The following is a 13351-nucleotide window of genomic DNA, read 5'->3' on the forward strand; positions in this document are numbered from 1 at the left end:
AGGTCAGTGGCATGGACGGCGCCTTCACAGATTTCCACACACTTTACCCCGCAGAGAGATCGTGTTAAACCGGCATTGTTTCTGGCTATAGCCAGAGCTAGGAAAAACCCTCTAGATAAGCACAGTATCATATCTGAAACCTTAAACTAAATATTTTGCAAATTCATTGGGAAGTCTTTGGGCAGCTGATTTTGAAGTTCATTTATAAACCTCCTAATTTGCCACCAGGAAGAGAAACTAAAATCAAAGAACCTATCTCTAGTAAGGTGCCCTGGTGGTGCAGCAATTAAGTAATCGGCTACTAACCTAAAGGTCAGCAGTTCGAACCTACCCAGCAGCTCCAAAGAAGAAAGACCTGGCAATCTCCTCTCGTATACCCACTGCCGTCAAGCAGATTCCCACTCATAATGACCCCGCTGGGCAGTGTAGAACTGCCCCATAGGGTTTCCAAGGCTGCAATACTCACGGAAGCAGACTGCCACATCTTTCTTCCAAAGGGTGGATTTGAGCCATCGATCTTTTGGTTAGCAGACAAATGCTTAACCACTGTACCACCAGGGCTCCTTCCTGTAAAGATTACAGCCTAGGAAACCCTGTGGGGCAGTTCTGCTGTCACGTGGAGTCACTGTGAGTCAAAATCGACTCAACCGCACCCAACAGCAACCTCTGGTGAGCATAAGGTGGGCCTGTGAGATGGCATCGAGCACTAAGAACTTGGATTCTGGAGCAGACAGCCTGGGTTAGAGTCCACATTATATAAACGAGCCAAAGGTGGTCTCTGTGCTTTTGCCCAGGCTATCACTTCGTAACAAGCTGAAGAAGACTGTTACTTTGAAAAGCCTGTTGGCAACAAACTCAAATTTTCACCCATCCAGGTGTTTTAAAAATAGCCCAATCAAGGAGATTTTTAGCCATTTAGAGTCAGCGGTTCGAACCCACCAGCAGCTCCGCAGGAGAAAGATGTGGCAGTCTGGTTCCATAAGGATTACAGCCTTGGAAACCCTATGGTGCAGTTCTACCCTGTCCTATAGGGTTGCTATGAATTGGAATCAACTCAACCACAACGGGTTTGTTTGGTTTGGTTTTGCTTTGCATGCCCTGCCAAGCTCTGCCTAAAAATGTGCTAGCCATTTTGTTAGGTATCAACTCCGACTCGTATTGACCCCTTCTGACCTGCCTCAAAGGGTTTCCTAGACTGTAGTCCCTGTGGGAATAGATGGCTGGGTCTTTTTTTTTCTCACCGCTAGGTGGGTTTGAACCACCAAGCTTTAGTGCAAACGGCTTGCACCGCCTTGGAACCTCCTGTCTTCCCAAACCAGAAACCAAACCCACTGCCGTCGTCGAGTTGATTCCGACTCATAGTGACCCTATATGCTGTCTTCCCAGCATGTGTTTTTTCCTGTGTCTAATCTGCTGTATGGAAACCATGGTGGCGTAGTTGTTAAGAACAGTTTGAATCCACCAGGTGCTCACTGGAAACTCTATGGGACAGTTCTACTCTGTCCTGTGGGGTTGCTATGAGTCAGAATCGACTCCATGGCAACAGGGTTTTTTTTTTTTTTAATCTGCTCTTCATATAACTCGGAAATGATTAGGTTTACGACACACCCTACACTGATACATGGCTTCATTAATGTAACAAAGAAACCCCTGTTCCCAAATGGGATTGCATCCACAGGTATGTTGTGTTGGGTCCGTGCCGTCAATTCCAGCTCATAGTAACCCCAGGTGACAGAGTAGAATTGTCCCCATAGGGTTTTCTAGGCTGTAATCTTTTCAAATCTGTCTTGGAAGAAGTACAACCGGAATGCTCCTTAGGAGCGAGGATTCGCTCAAACATAACAATGACGAGGATGATGATTGCTCTGTTGTACATATGGTCGCTGTGAGTCAAAGCTGACTGGATGGCACCAAACAACAACAAAAAAGATCCCAAAGTTCCAACCCCTTGTAGCTGTGACTGCGGCCTTCTTTGGAAATAGGGTTTTTGCAGATGTAATCTAGTTAGGGATCTTGGAATGAGATCATCCTGATTTTTGGATGGGCCCTAAATCCAATGGCTGGTGTCCTCATAAGAGAAAGGAGAGGGAGATTTGAGACGTACAGAGAGAGGGAAAGAATACGTGAAGAGAGAGGCAGAGATTGGAGTAATGCAGCCACAGTAGAGGAATGCCAAGAATTACCAGCAGCCCCAAGAAGCTAGGAGAAAGGCGTAGAACAAATTCTCCCTCAGAGCCCCTAAAAAGAACCTGTTCTACCAACACCTTGTTTTTAGACTCCTCGCCTCCAGAACTTTGAGAGAATACACTTCTGTTCCTTTAAACCACCCGTGTTTAGCAATTTGTTACAGTAACTCCAGGAATCTAATATAAGGGGTAAACCAGCCTGGTGCTGTGACATCCCACAGATCCCTCCCCTCCCTGGGCCTTCTCAGCAGTACCCACATGTGGGACCAGACAGCAGCTCCCCAAGAAGGGAGTCTGGGAGATGCAGAATTTTATTGCAGGGTAGGCAATTCCCCAACATAGCCCTTGTGTCTCTCAGTATGACTGTTAGTTTTATGTGTCATCTTGGCTAGACTATGGTTCCCAGTTGTTTGGCCAAACACTAGTCTGGTTGCTGTCATGGAGTAGTTACATGTAGTTAAATTGATTGGCCTGCAGTAGAGCAGATTGCTTTCTGTAATGTCATGTCATGTCGTGTCATGTTTTGTCACATAACATAGTGTGTAATATAATCACTTTCCACAATGAAATGTAATATAATGTAATCAATCAGTTGAGGTCATACCAGGGTAGAGTGGATCCTAAATCTAATCACTTCTGAGTTATAAGAAGACCAGGGTAGACACAGAGACACTCACAGGGGGAAGACAGATGCCATGTGAGGATCCGTCTACAAGCAAAGAAACACCAAGAATTGCCAGCAGACACAGAAACTAGGAGAGAAGAGAGGCCCACAGAAGGAAGCAGCAGGGCTGGGACCCTGATTTGGACTTTCAGCCTCCAGAACTGTGGGAAAATTAATTTCTGTTCTTTAAAGTCAACTCCTTGTGGGGTTTCTTTGAGACAGGACTAGGCTGGAGCAGGGCAGAATGGGCTCTTCTCCCACCTCCCCCCACATAAAAAAAAAAATTCCACATAGGCTGGGGAAAAAGTCGAGCAGGACAGAGAGTGAAATAAACAACCTGGTACAACCACAACCTACCTCCTGGAGAGTAGAACAGAACGCCCAAGCCCTGTGGGGCAAAATGTTCCTGCTGAGGGGTGGTACGAATTGAAATGTTCCAAGATGTTGCAAATAAACTGTTAATATAGTTCTTGCAGGACTCCACAGGTGCAGAGTGTGTGCAAAAGAAGTAAAAGCAACCACTGTTTGTGACAAAGGGAACCAGTGAACCTACGTCACATCCCATAATGAGTTATGTCAAGGGGAACCGAAGGACTTCCATCTTGAAGAAATCCTGTGTGCACACCTGCATTTGCATAACTCAACCCCTTCTCGGAACTCTCCGCCTTTACCTCCAGAACCTCATGAATAAACATCAAAACCCCTCCTTCCCTCCTTGTTGAAACCCTTAAATACTTGGCTCGTAGGCAAATCAGTGAGACAGTCTCTCTGAAGGTTCTAGTCCTTACTGTCTCCTTTTGCTAGCCGCTGGCAAAATAAATGTGCTTGTGTGACCTCAAGCTGCTTCAGTAGTCTTATTGGGCAGCACGAATCCGGTTGGGTTCAACCAAGGAAGGGGCCCTAGGTAACATCTTCACTACCAAAAAAAAAAAACCCACTGCCATCGAGTCGATTCTAACTCAAAGCGAGCTCATAGGGTTTCCAAGGCTGTAAGTCTCTACAGAAGCAGACTGCCACATCTTTCTCCCAAGGAGCCGCTGGTGATCTCAAACTGCTGACCTTTCAGTTAGCAGCCAGTCACTTTAACCATTGTGCCTTCGCTACAGCACTGGAAAATCAAGACACCCAGGGACAAAACTTGAGCGCAAAGCAGTGTGTGTCCCATCCTCGACCCTTACCTGCCAGGTGGACCAGAACCAGTGCCCCAGTCCCAGTCAACCTCCTCACCCCCAAACTGAACCCAGTGGCCCCAGCACTCTCCTGGCTCCTACCACCCAAGGAAAGCACACCAACTGCCCCCACGGGATCGCCCCATTGTCCCTGCAGGCCCTGGCCAGTCGCAAGACCACTCAGGGACACCTGGTCACAGCGAGGTGAGCCGCAGGCTAGAGGCAGAGTGAAACCATCCTCTAGGTCAGGTACAGGAAGTAAGGAAAATCACCATCAAAACAATTCAGTCTTTCAAAGTTGCACAGGACCCATATCCCGTGGTGATATACTACATCCTGCTCTTGAGCCTTAAAGCTGAGATGTTTGGAAGGCTGCCCACTTCTGCCCACTTATCTGCTGGGAAGGATCTGTTCTTTGTTGGAGTTGCTTCTGCTTCTGCTATGACTTGCCAAAGCCAGATAAGTGCAGTTGCTAAAACACAGTATTTGTGGGTTCTTAAAGGGTGTCACCAGGGGCCCCAACAGCTGCCCAGCACAACCCGGACTTGGACACAGCCCTGGGGCCAGCTGTGTCCACACTTTGGTTCCCTCAAGGAGGAAAAGGCTGAGAAACATCCCTCCAGCATCACCCAGAGTGGAAGGTGAGCTCCATTCACAGTCCCAGCAAATGGTATATTGCCAAACTGTGTAGTTCAGGTGAGGGAACGGAACTCATCAATCTCCAGCCTGGGGCAGTAGGTGCCGGCACCTGGAGGCGCTCCTGTTTGGCATGTGCTTTCGTGTGTCACCATGCTGTGGTGACCCCATGTCTTCATTTCTTAGTGCCACTGTAACACAAATACCACAAGTGGTTGGCTTCAAAGAACAGAAATTTATTTCTTATAGTTTGTCATTGTTACGTTGCCATCTAGTCGATTCTGCCTCATGGCAACCCCATGTGTGCGGAGTAGAACTACTCTATAGCGTTTCCAAGGCTGCGGCCTTTCAAAAGCAGATTGTCAGGCCTGTCTTCCGAGGCACCCCTGAGTGGGTTTGAACGGCTAGCCTAACGGTCGAGTGCTTAACCGTTTACACCCCCAGGAACTTTAGTAATGGCTTTAAAGGACAGAAAAATGGCTGGGTTTAAAGAACAGAAATTTATTTTCTCACAGCTTAGAAGGCTAGAAGTCCAAATTCACAGTGTGGCTCTAGAGGGAGGTCCGTCTTTGTCTCTTTCAGCTTCTAGTAGCTGCCGACCGTCCTTGGCTTTCCTGGGCTTGTGGATGCGTCTGTCTCTACCCTCATCAGCTAGCATCTGTCTTCCCCTTTGTCTGCTCTTTTTATAACTCAGAAGTGATTAGGTTTTGGAATCACCCTACTTTGATCTGACCTCATTAGCATAACAAAGATAACCCGATTCCCAAATAGGATTACTTCCAATGCGTATTTAATTCATAAGACCTCCTAGCCTCCTAGCTGTCCCACTGTTCCTCCCAGGTGCTAAACCACATCTGGAAGTTCAGATAAGAATTCATGCTTTCCAGCTGAGATTTCCACAGGAAGGTAAGATCAATAATGGCTTCATCATGTGCTTAAAGAAACCCTCAGCACATTAAACTGTGGTCTTTGACTTTAAAGCCAAGCCCAGACGCCACTTTGGCCTCGAGGATCGATGTGAGCGATGCTGCCACCTGCTGATGGGAATGGAAATAGCCTTGAAAAAGCCTCACAAAAAAAAAAAAAAAAACCAAACCCGATGATTTTTGGGATCCAGTGGATTCCGAATTGCAACTCAAATTCAGGGAGAAGCGAGCTCGTGGAATTCCACAGCCTCGTCCCATTTGCAAACCCTCTTCCTCTATCACACAAGCACGGAGTGTGTGTGGAGAGCCGCAGTTTCAGTTAGAACCTTTTGTTATTTGCACATTTATTACTCATCAGTTGCTGTTGATCGTCTAGTTGGCACTCAGCCATCTATCCCTCTCCTGGCATTTCCCCAGTTTTTGGACCTCAGGGTTACTCCCCCACATCCACGGAAGGAAGGTTCCAGCAGCTGGGTCAGAATCCTCATTGTCATGCCTACTCCTGCCACCATCCCAGGGTCCTCAACCCCCATCCAATCTGCCTGGTCCTTAGCGCCCTCTTGCCCAACTTTCTTCATCCCATTCACTGGACATCCAGTTCCAAGACCTCAACTTGATCCTTGGCACCATCTAGAACATTCTCTCTCTGTGAAATCTCTAACCGCATATTCCACTTACTGACCACAGTTTCCAGCATTTCAGGTCTTTCTCTTCCTTATAACCACTCCGCTCCTTTAGGCCTCCATTCTTCCATCCTGCCATATTCTCCCACTCATTGGTCCCTTTTGGATCCGCTGGCATCTCTAACCAGCATGGAAACTGGACCTTGAGGGCCATCATGTGAATTATGTTGGGAGATGTCCTCCATGGGTCTCTCCTAGTCACCCTGCTGGGTATGCCAAGAACACAGGCCCTGACCATTCCTGACCCGGCCATTATTCAAGGCTGTGTTTGCAGACAGCAACCTGGAGGGGATGAGGTCTTGTCTCTCTCTGGGACAAAGACCACACTTGCTCACAGGTGGCTATCAATCAAGCGGGGGCTTCCCCCGGCTCAAGGTTCCTCTCCTGTATCTCTGCCCACTGTGTGTGCACTCTCTTCCAGATACACCTGTGTCGCCATGTGGGAATTGGAGTTCGTGGAACTGAGTGGTCATGTGGTCATGCTGACTATTATGGATTGAATTGAGCCCCTCAAAATATGTGTTGGAATCCTGACCCTTATACCTGTGGATATGATCTAATCTAATGTAATATAATCAGTCTCCTTCCAAGATGCAATCTAACGTAACCAGTCAATCAGTCAGAGAAAGTCATACCAGTGTAGGGTGGATCCTAAACCTAACCACATCTAAGTTATATAAAGAGCAACACAGACACAGAGACACTCACACAGGGGAAGACAGATACCATGTGAAGATCGCCAAGGGATACTTGGGGCTACCGATAAGAATTTACACGATCAAGACCCTGATTTGGACTTTTAGCCTCCAACTGTAAGAAAAATAAACTTCTATTCTTTAAAGCCATCCATTTGTGGTATTTGTGTTATAGCAGCACTAGGTAACGGGGACACTGGCACTGTGGCTACTGTGAGTAATGAAGTCTTTTGTCTTGGACCCAGGCATATCGTATCTTCTGCCAGCATCCATGAAACTGTGGCAGGCTAACCTGTTAGCTTGCAGTGGAGTAGGATCTCAGACCCTTCACAGGTTTGACAAGTGCTCCCTCATCAGGCTCTTTGTCTCCCTTTTCTCCCTTGTCTTCAACCACATCTACCCAGCCAGTGGTTTTCCCCACTCCTTCAGTGTGCTAAAGTCGCTGTGGAGAAAATCACACACCTCTCCTAGCTGCTCTGTGTTCCTCACTCCAGTCCTCAATCAGCTTCCTGGCTTGTTTCTCATCATTGCTATTCTAAACCATGCACACTTTATCAAAATTCCCTGCTCCACCTCTACCCCCTAAGTCCATCTCCCATATCATCAAGAAAATGGATGCTCAAGGCATGAATTCCTCAGTCTCCCTCACATCTCATTCCCACCCTCACCTGCCTGTATACCCAACCTGACCTCTCTCCATTTCGTCCTCCAGCTGTTCCCTCAGCTCCATCAGGATCTGGCTTATTAATCAAGGCCTTGTTCTCCTGCATCTTGAACATCACTCCCATTGTTCTCTCCGCAAACACTTATTGAGCATCTCTATGAACCAGGGCTGTGCAGAGAATACAAAAATTCTACTTTTAATTGTTGTTCATTGCCATCAAGTCATCCCCAAGTCATGGGGACCCCATGAACCGCAGAATGAAACATTGCCCGGCCTGTGCTTCTTCACAATCGTTGGTATGCTTGAATCCATTGTCTCGGCCACTAGGAGGCTCATCTTCCAGCACTATATCTCAAATATTCACAATATTCTGTTGTGCACCATAGGGTGTTCGTTGGCTAATTTTCAGAAGTAGATGGCCAGGACTTTCTTCCTAGTCTGTCTTACTCTGGAAGCTCCGCTAAAACCTGTCTGCCATGGGTGACCCTGCTGGTACTTGAAATATTGGTGTCATAATGTTTTATTTTCTTAGTGCTGCTATAACAGAAATAGAAGAAGTGGGTAGCTTTAAAGAACAGAAATTTCTTTTCTCACAGTCCCAGAGGCTAGAAGTCCAGATTCAGGGCACTGGCTCTAGGGAAAGGCTCTCTCTCCATCATCCCTGGGAGAAGATCTCTTTCAGTTTCTGTAGACCCAGCATTCCTTGATCCCTTGGCGAACTCCATGTGGCATGTATCTTCCCTCCCATTGGTGCTTGCTTCTTGGTGGCTAATCTACTCTTCTATATCTCAAAAGTGAGTAGATTTAAGATACACCCTACACTGTTATAGCTTCAGGAACATAACAAGAAAAAACGCTATTCCCAAATGGGATTCCATCCATGGGTATAGGGGTTAGGATTCTAACATATATTTTTGTGGCACACAATTCAGTCCATAGCTTCCAGCATCATAGCAACATGCAAGCCAGCACAGTAGGACAAACTGACAGACAAGTGATGGCTACTTTTAATAGGAAGCATTCACTGAGTAAAAGGAGCCCTGGTGGTGCAATGGTAAAATGCTTGGTTGCTAACTGAAAGGTTGGCGGTCCCAACCTTCCAGCCAGTTCGCAGGAGTCTGATGTGTAAGTCAGTTTGTGTAAATGTGCTTCCAAAAAGATTACAGCCTTGGAAACCCGGGGAGGCAGTTCTACTCTGTCCTATAGGGTCATTACGAGATGGGATCAACTCTAAGGCAACGGGTTTTTTGTTTTGTTCTTAACTTTGGACAGGAGTTTCTGGGTGGTGCACACAGTTAATGTGCTCACTGCTAAGCAAATGACTGGAGGTTTGAGTTCACCCAGAGGTACCTCAGAAGAAAGGGCTGGTGATCTACTTCCAAAAAATCAGACAGTGACAACAAACGCAATGGAGCACAGTTCTACTCTGGCACACATGGGATTACTGTGAGTCGGAATCAACTTGATGGCAACTGGTTTTTGAACGTTGGACAGGTCTTCTCGGTCTGTATTAGCTTAGTGAATCCTCCCGACAACCTAGGCTTTCATTCTCACTTTGCAGATGTGAAAGGGAAGCGGGAAGGTCAGGTAACTTGTTCAAGGCCACCTACAGCTCGCAGCCAGACTGCAGGCTCCATGAGTGACCCCCGAGCTCCCCCCAGAGCCGGTGGGCCCTCATTCCACCAGCTCTTCCACCCCAAACACCTTGGAGACCGTCTGCCCTGCCTCCTCCTGGAAACTCCCCAAGAGCAGCCTGCTGGCTGCTTTCCCTTTCACCCTCCCTGCACTCACTGCCCCACCTACTGAGGTGTGGTTGCCCTTCTCCACCAGGAGGACCCTTATCACAGTTACCTTGGTGTCCTATTGTCAACAGAAATGACCACTGCTCCCTTCTCATCGTGCTGGAAAGTAGGAGGAGTACACTGGTGAGCAGTTGGAGCCTTGGCGGCTTAGTGGTTAAAGAGCTCGGCTGTTAAAAATGGCAGCAGTTTGAATCCACCAGTCGCTCCTTGGAAATCTTCTGGGCAGTTCTACTCTGTCCTGTAGGGTCACTATAAGTCAGACTCGACGGCACTGGGTTAACGGGTTACTGGTGCAGAGTCCCTGGGTGATGCAAAAAGTTCATGCACGTGCATTCAGCTGTTAATCGAAAGGTTGGAGGTTCAAGTCCACCCAGAGGGAGGCACCTTAGAAGAAAGGCCTGATGACCTGCTCCCCAAAAACCCACCTTTGAAAACCCTGTGGAGCACACTTCTACTCTGATACACATTGGGTTACCAGGAGTCACAGTCAACTTGATAGCAAATTTTTTTAAATTAGTGAACATGGGAGGAAGCAGTGAATGTTTCTGCTGAGGAATAGGTTCTATTCTGTACCTCGCCCCTCCCAGAAGCCACCTGCACAGGAAGACGGCATGGGGGCGGTAGTCGCCCCCACAGGGAGACAGCATGGGAGGCAGGAGTACAGGCTCTTGGGCCTCTCAGGAAGGCACAGGTGAGAATCCTAGCAGAGTCCTGTGCAACGTGACAACACTTCTAGGCCTTACTTTTCTCCTTGGTAAAAGGGAGTAATACTACCCTCCCCGAGACCCTCGTGTGGAGGGGCATAAAGGCAGCATTTGCCACACACAGAGCCTTTCATAGAGGCTCAGTTAACAGCAAATGTGGGTCCTGCATGTGGCGGAAATGAAATAAGGACTGTAACAGTGAGGTATGGACCCCTGTCTTACACTGGGTTCTCTAAAGAAGCAAAATCATGAACCGTATGTATAAACATATAGAGAGATTTATTTCAAGAAAATGACTCACACAATTGTGGAGGTTGGTAAGTCCCAAATCCCTGGGTCAGGCAGCAGGCTGGAAGTTTCTTCTGACTCTTGTGGTTGCAGGGGCTGATGAGCCCCAAATTTGCAAGTGAGGGGGTCGCTTGCTGGCTCATGGGGTTGTGGAAGCAGGTGAACCCAAAATCTGCAGGTTAGGCAGCAGGCTGCTGGCTCACATTCCAAGAGCTGGAGGTCAGAGGATGACAAGTACAAGATTGAGAGCGAGCGAGCTGTGCCAGAACGTCCATATATGTTGGTGTCTTAGTCATCTACTGCAGCTATAACAGAAATACCACAAGTGGATGGCCTTAACAAAGAGTAGTTTATTTTCTCACAGTAAAGTAGCCTAAAAATCCAAATTCAGGGTGTCAGCTCCAGGGAAGGCTTTCTCTCTGCCGGCCTTCTCATCAATCTTCCCCCAGACTAGGAGCTTCTTTGCCCAGGGACCCCAGGTCCAAAGGATGCACTGGGCTCCCTTTCTTGGTGGTATGAGGTCCCCCGTCTCTCTGCTTGCTTTCTTCTATATCTCAACAGATTGCCTCAAGACACAATCCAACCTAGTAGATTGAGTCCTGCCTCACTAACACAACTAACATCACAGAGGCAGGATTTACAGCATGTAGGAAAACCACGCAATACCGGGAATCATGGCCTAGCCCAACTGATAATTTTTGGGGGGGCATAATTCAATCCATGACAATTGGATACAGGCCACAACCCCAAGGAAACTCCCATTCCAACTGATTGGCTGCTCACATCAGATCATAAAATGGAAGATTATTACCTAATGTCTGCCAAACCACTGAGAAGTATGGCCTAGCCAAGTTGATGTGTAACATTAATCATCCCATGCCCCAAGTACCTGCCGGTCATAGAAAAAAAAAAAAATTTTTTTTTTTTTTTATAGGGAAGGGGTTATTTCCATTGAATGATCCCAACAAATAGGACACGCACACACACACACACACGGTGCAGAGACCCCCGCACACTGGGAGTGGGCTATGTGAAAAACCAAAGAACAGAAGCGTGAGTGATTGTGGTGATGGCCAAATGGCTCCTGGGGCAGGTGAGTTTTAAGCCAGGTGTTGGAGAACGGATACAGGAGGAGTGAGGCAGGAAAGCCACGGGGGGAGGTAGAAGCGGTGGGAATAGAGGAAGCAGGAGTCAGACCCTGAGCTGGGCAAGGGTCAGAGGTGCTCAAAGGGAGGGGCTGAAGCCTGCCACCTAGACAGCGCCATTGGCTCAGTCAGGGTAGCGGCCAGGGGGATGGTGAGGACGTGGGCCGCTGAGGGTGAGCCTGGCGAGCTGAGGCCCCAGGTGTGGAGAGCCAATACCCAGGGCAGTGCCCAGCTCCTGAGAAGAGGCCACTGGCCTGGGGAAGCTCAGATGCAATTCTTGTGCCCTAGAGGGCCCGGGGCTGGAGAGGTATGACTAGAATGAATCCTCGTTGGGCCCTTGCTGATGTGACCTTGGCAAGTGACTTGACTCCCGGTGCCTCAGTTTCCTTAACTGTGAAATAGGATCAGGATAGTACTGCTTCCTGAAGCTGACACAAAGCAACTGCTCTTTGTGAAACCTGGCTCTTGTTATTTAGGTACAAGGGCTGGGCCCATTAAAGGGTGTCCCTTTTGCTCCATCCATGAATTTGCATTGTTTGAAGGTGTTGGATGAGGCCAAAGGTGCTTGGGTCACACAGGAAAGCAGGCGTGGAGCAGGTAACTGTCAACCACCCTGGGACCACACAGGACAGCAGCTCTCTGCTCCCTAACGGATGGCGATGCCCCCTCCCCAGAGTCCTTCGTGCACAACTGTACTCAGCGCACCTGGGTCCTTGACATCACCATAACCACAGCCACCACCTACCATCCCCACCTGTTATGATGTGGAGGAGCACCAACGCGGCACACTCCCAACACGCACACATGCACACACACACTCCCAACACGCACACCTGCACATACTCCCCACACGCGCACGCACGTACACACACACTCCAAACCTGCACTCACAAGTACACACACTTTCAACACACACTACCCGTATGCACACACGTACACACACTTCCGACGCGCACGCACGTACACGCCTATCCCCATCTCACATACCCACGTACACTGGGTCAGAGGGCAAAACGAGTGTGTGTGTGTTTATGGTGCAGCCGGAAGCCAGGATGGTGGTCACCCCGTTAGGCGAGGGATTGGCCTGGGAGGGAGGAGGGGTGCTTCCGGGGCGGTGGTGACGTTGTCAAAATCCAACCACAGTCCCTCTTCAGTGTGTTTACTGGGCTTTAACAAGTAAATCGGGCGTGAGAACGCGAAACGGCCTGCTGGAATTCTTGGGAGGCGCCCGGGCGCTCCTTTTACGAAAGAAAAGCCGGGCTCCGACCCCCGGGCGAGGCTATAGTGCGCCGCCGAATTCCTCGGCTCCGCCCCCGGAGCCTCCGCCCCGCTCCCGAACGCCGGCCCATCTCGGACCCGCCCCCGGAGCCCCTCCCAAGGCCCCACGCCCCTAAACTCCTCAGCCGGGTCCCCGCGCCCCTCGGGAGACCCTTTGCGTCTCCCGGGTAACGCCCCCAACCCGTCTTGGTCCAGCCCCGTCTCCCGGGCAACACCTCCTGTGCCCCTCTCGGCCACGCCCCGTCCCCGTGGGGGCGGGATAGGAAGTGCATATGCGCGCAGGAGCTGCTTCCGGCACGGCCAGAGGTCGGCGCCATAGTGAACGGCGGCGGGGCGGAGCCAACCTCGGAAGACGGCTGGGGAAGAGCCAATCCCGAGGGGCGGTGGGCGGTGGTGGGCGCGGAGACTGGGACGGGGAGGGCGGAGAGCAACCAATTGGGGCAGCCCGAGGGGCGAAGCGGGGTGGGGCCGGTCCTGCAGCCCGGGGCCGCTGACGGCTGGGTAGGCGGTG

Source organism: Loxodonta africana, chromosome 3 (assembly GCF_030014295.1).
Source record: "Loxodonta africana isolate mLoxAfr1 chromosome 3, mLoxAfr1.hap2, whole genome shotgun sequence".
NCBI lineage: Eukaryota > Metazoa > Chordata > Mammalia > Proboscidea > Elephantidae > Loxodonta > Loxodonta africana.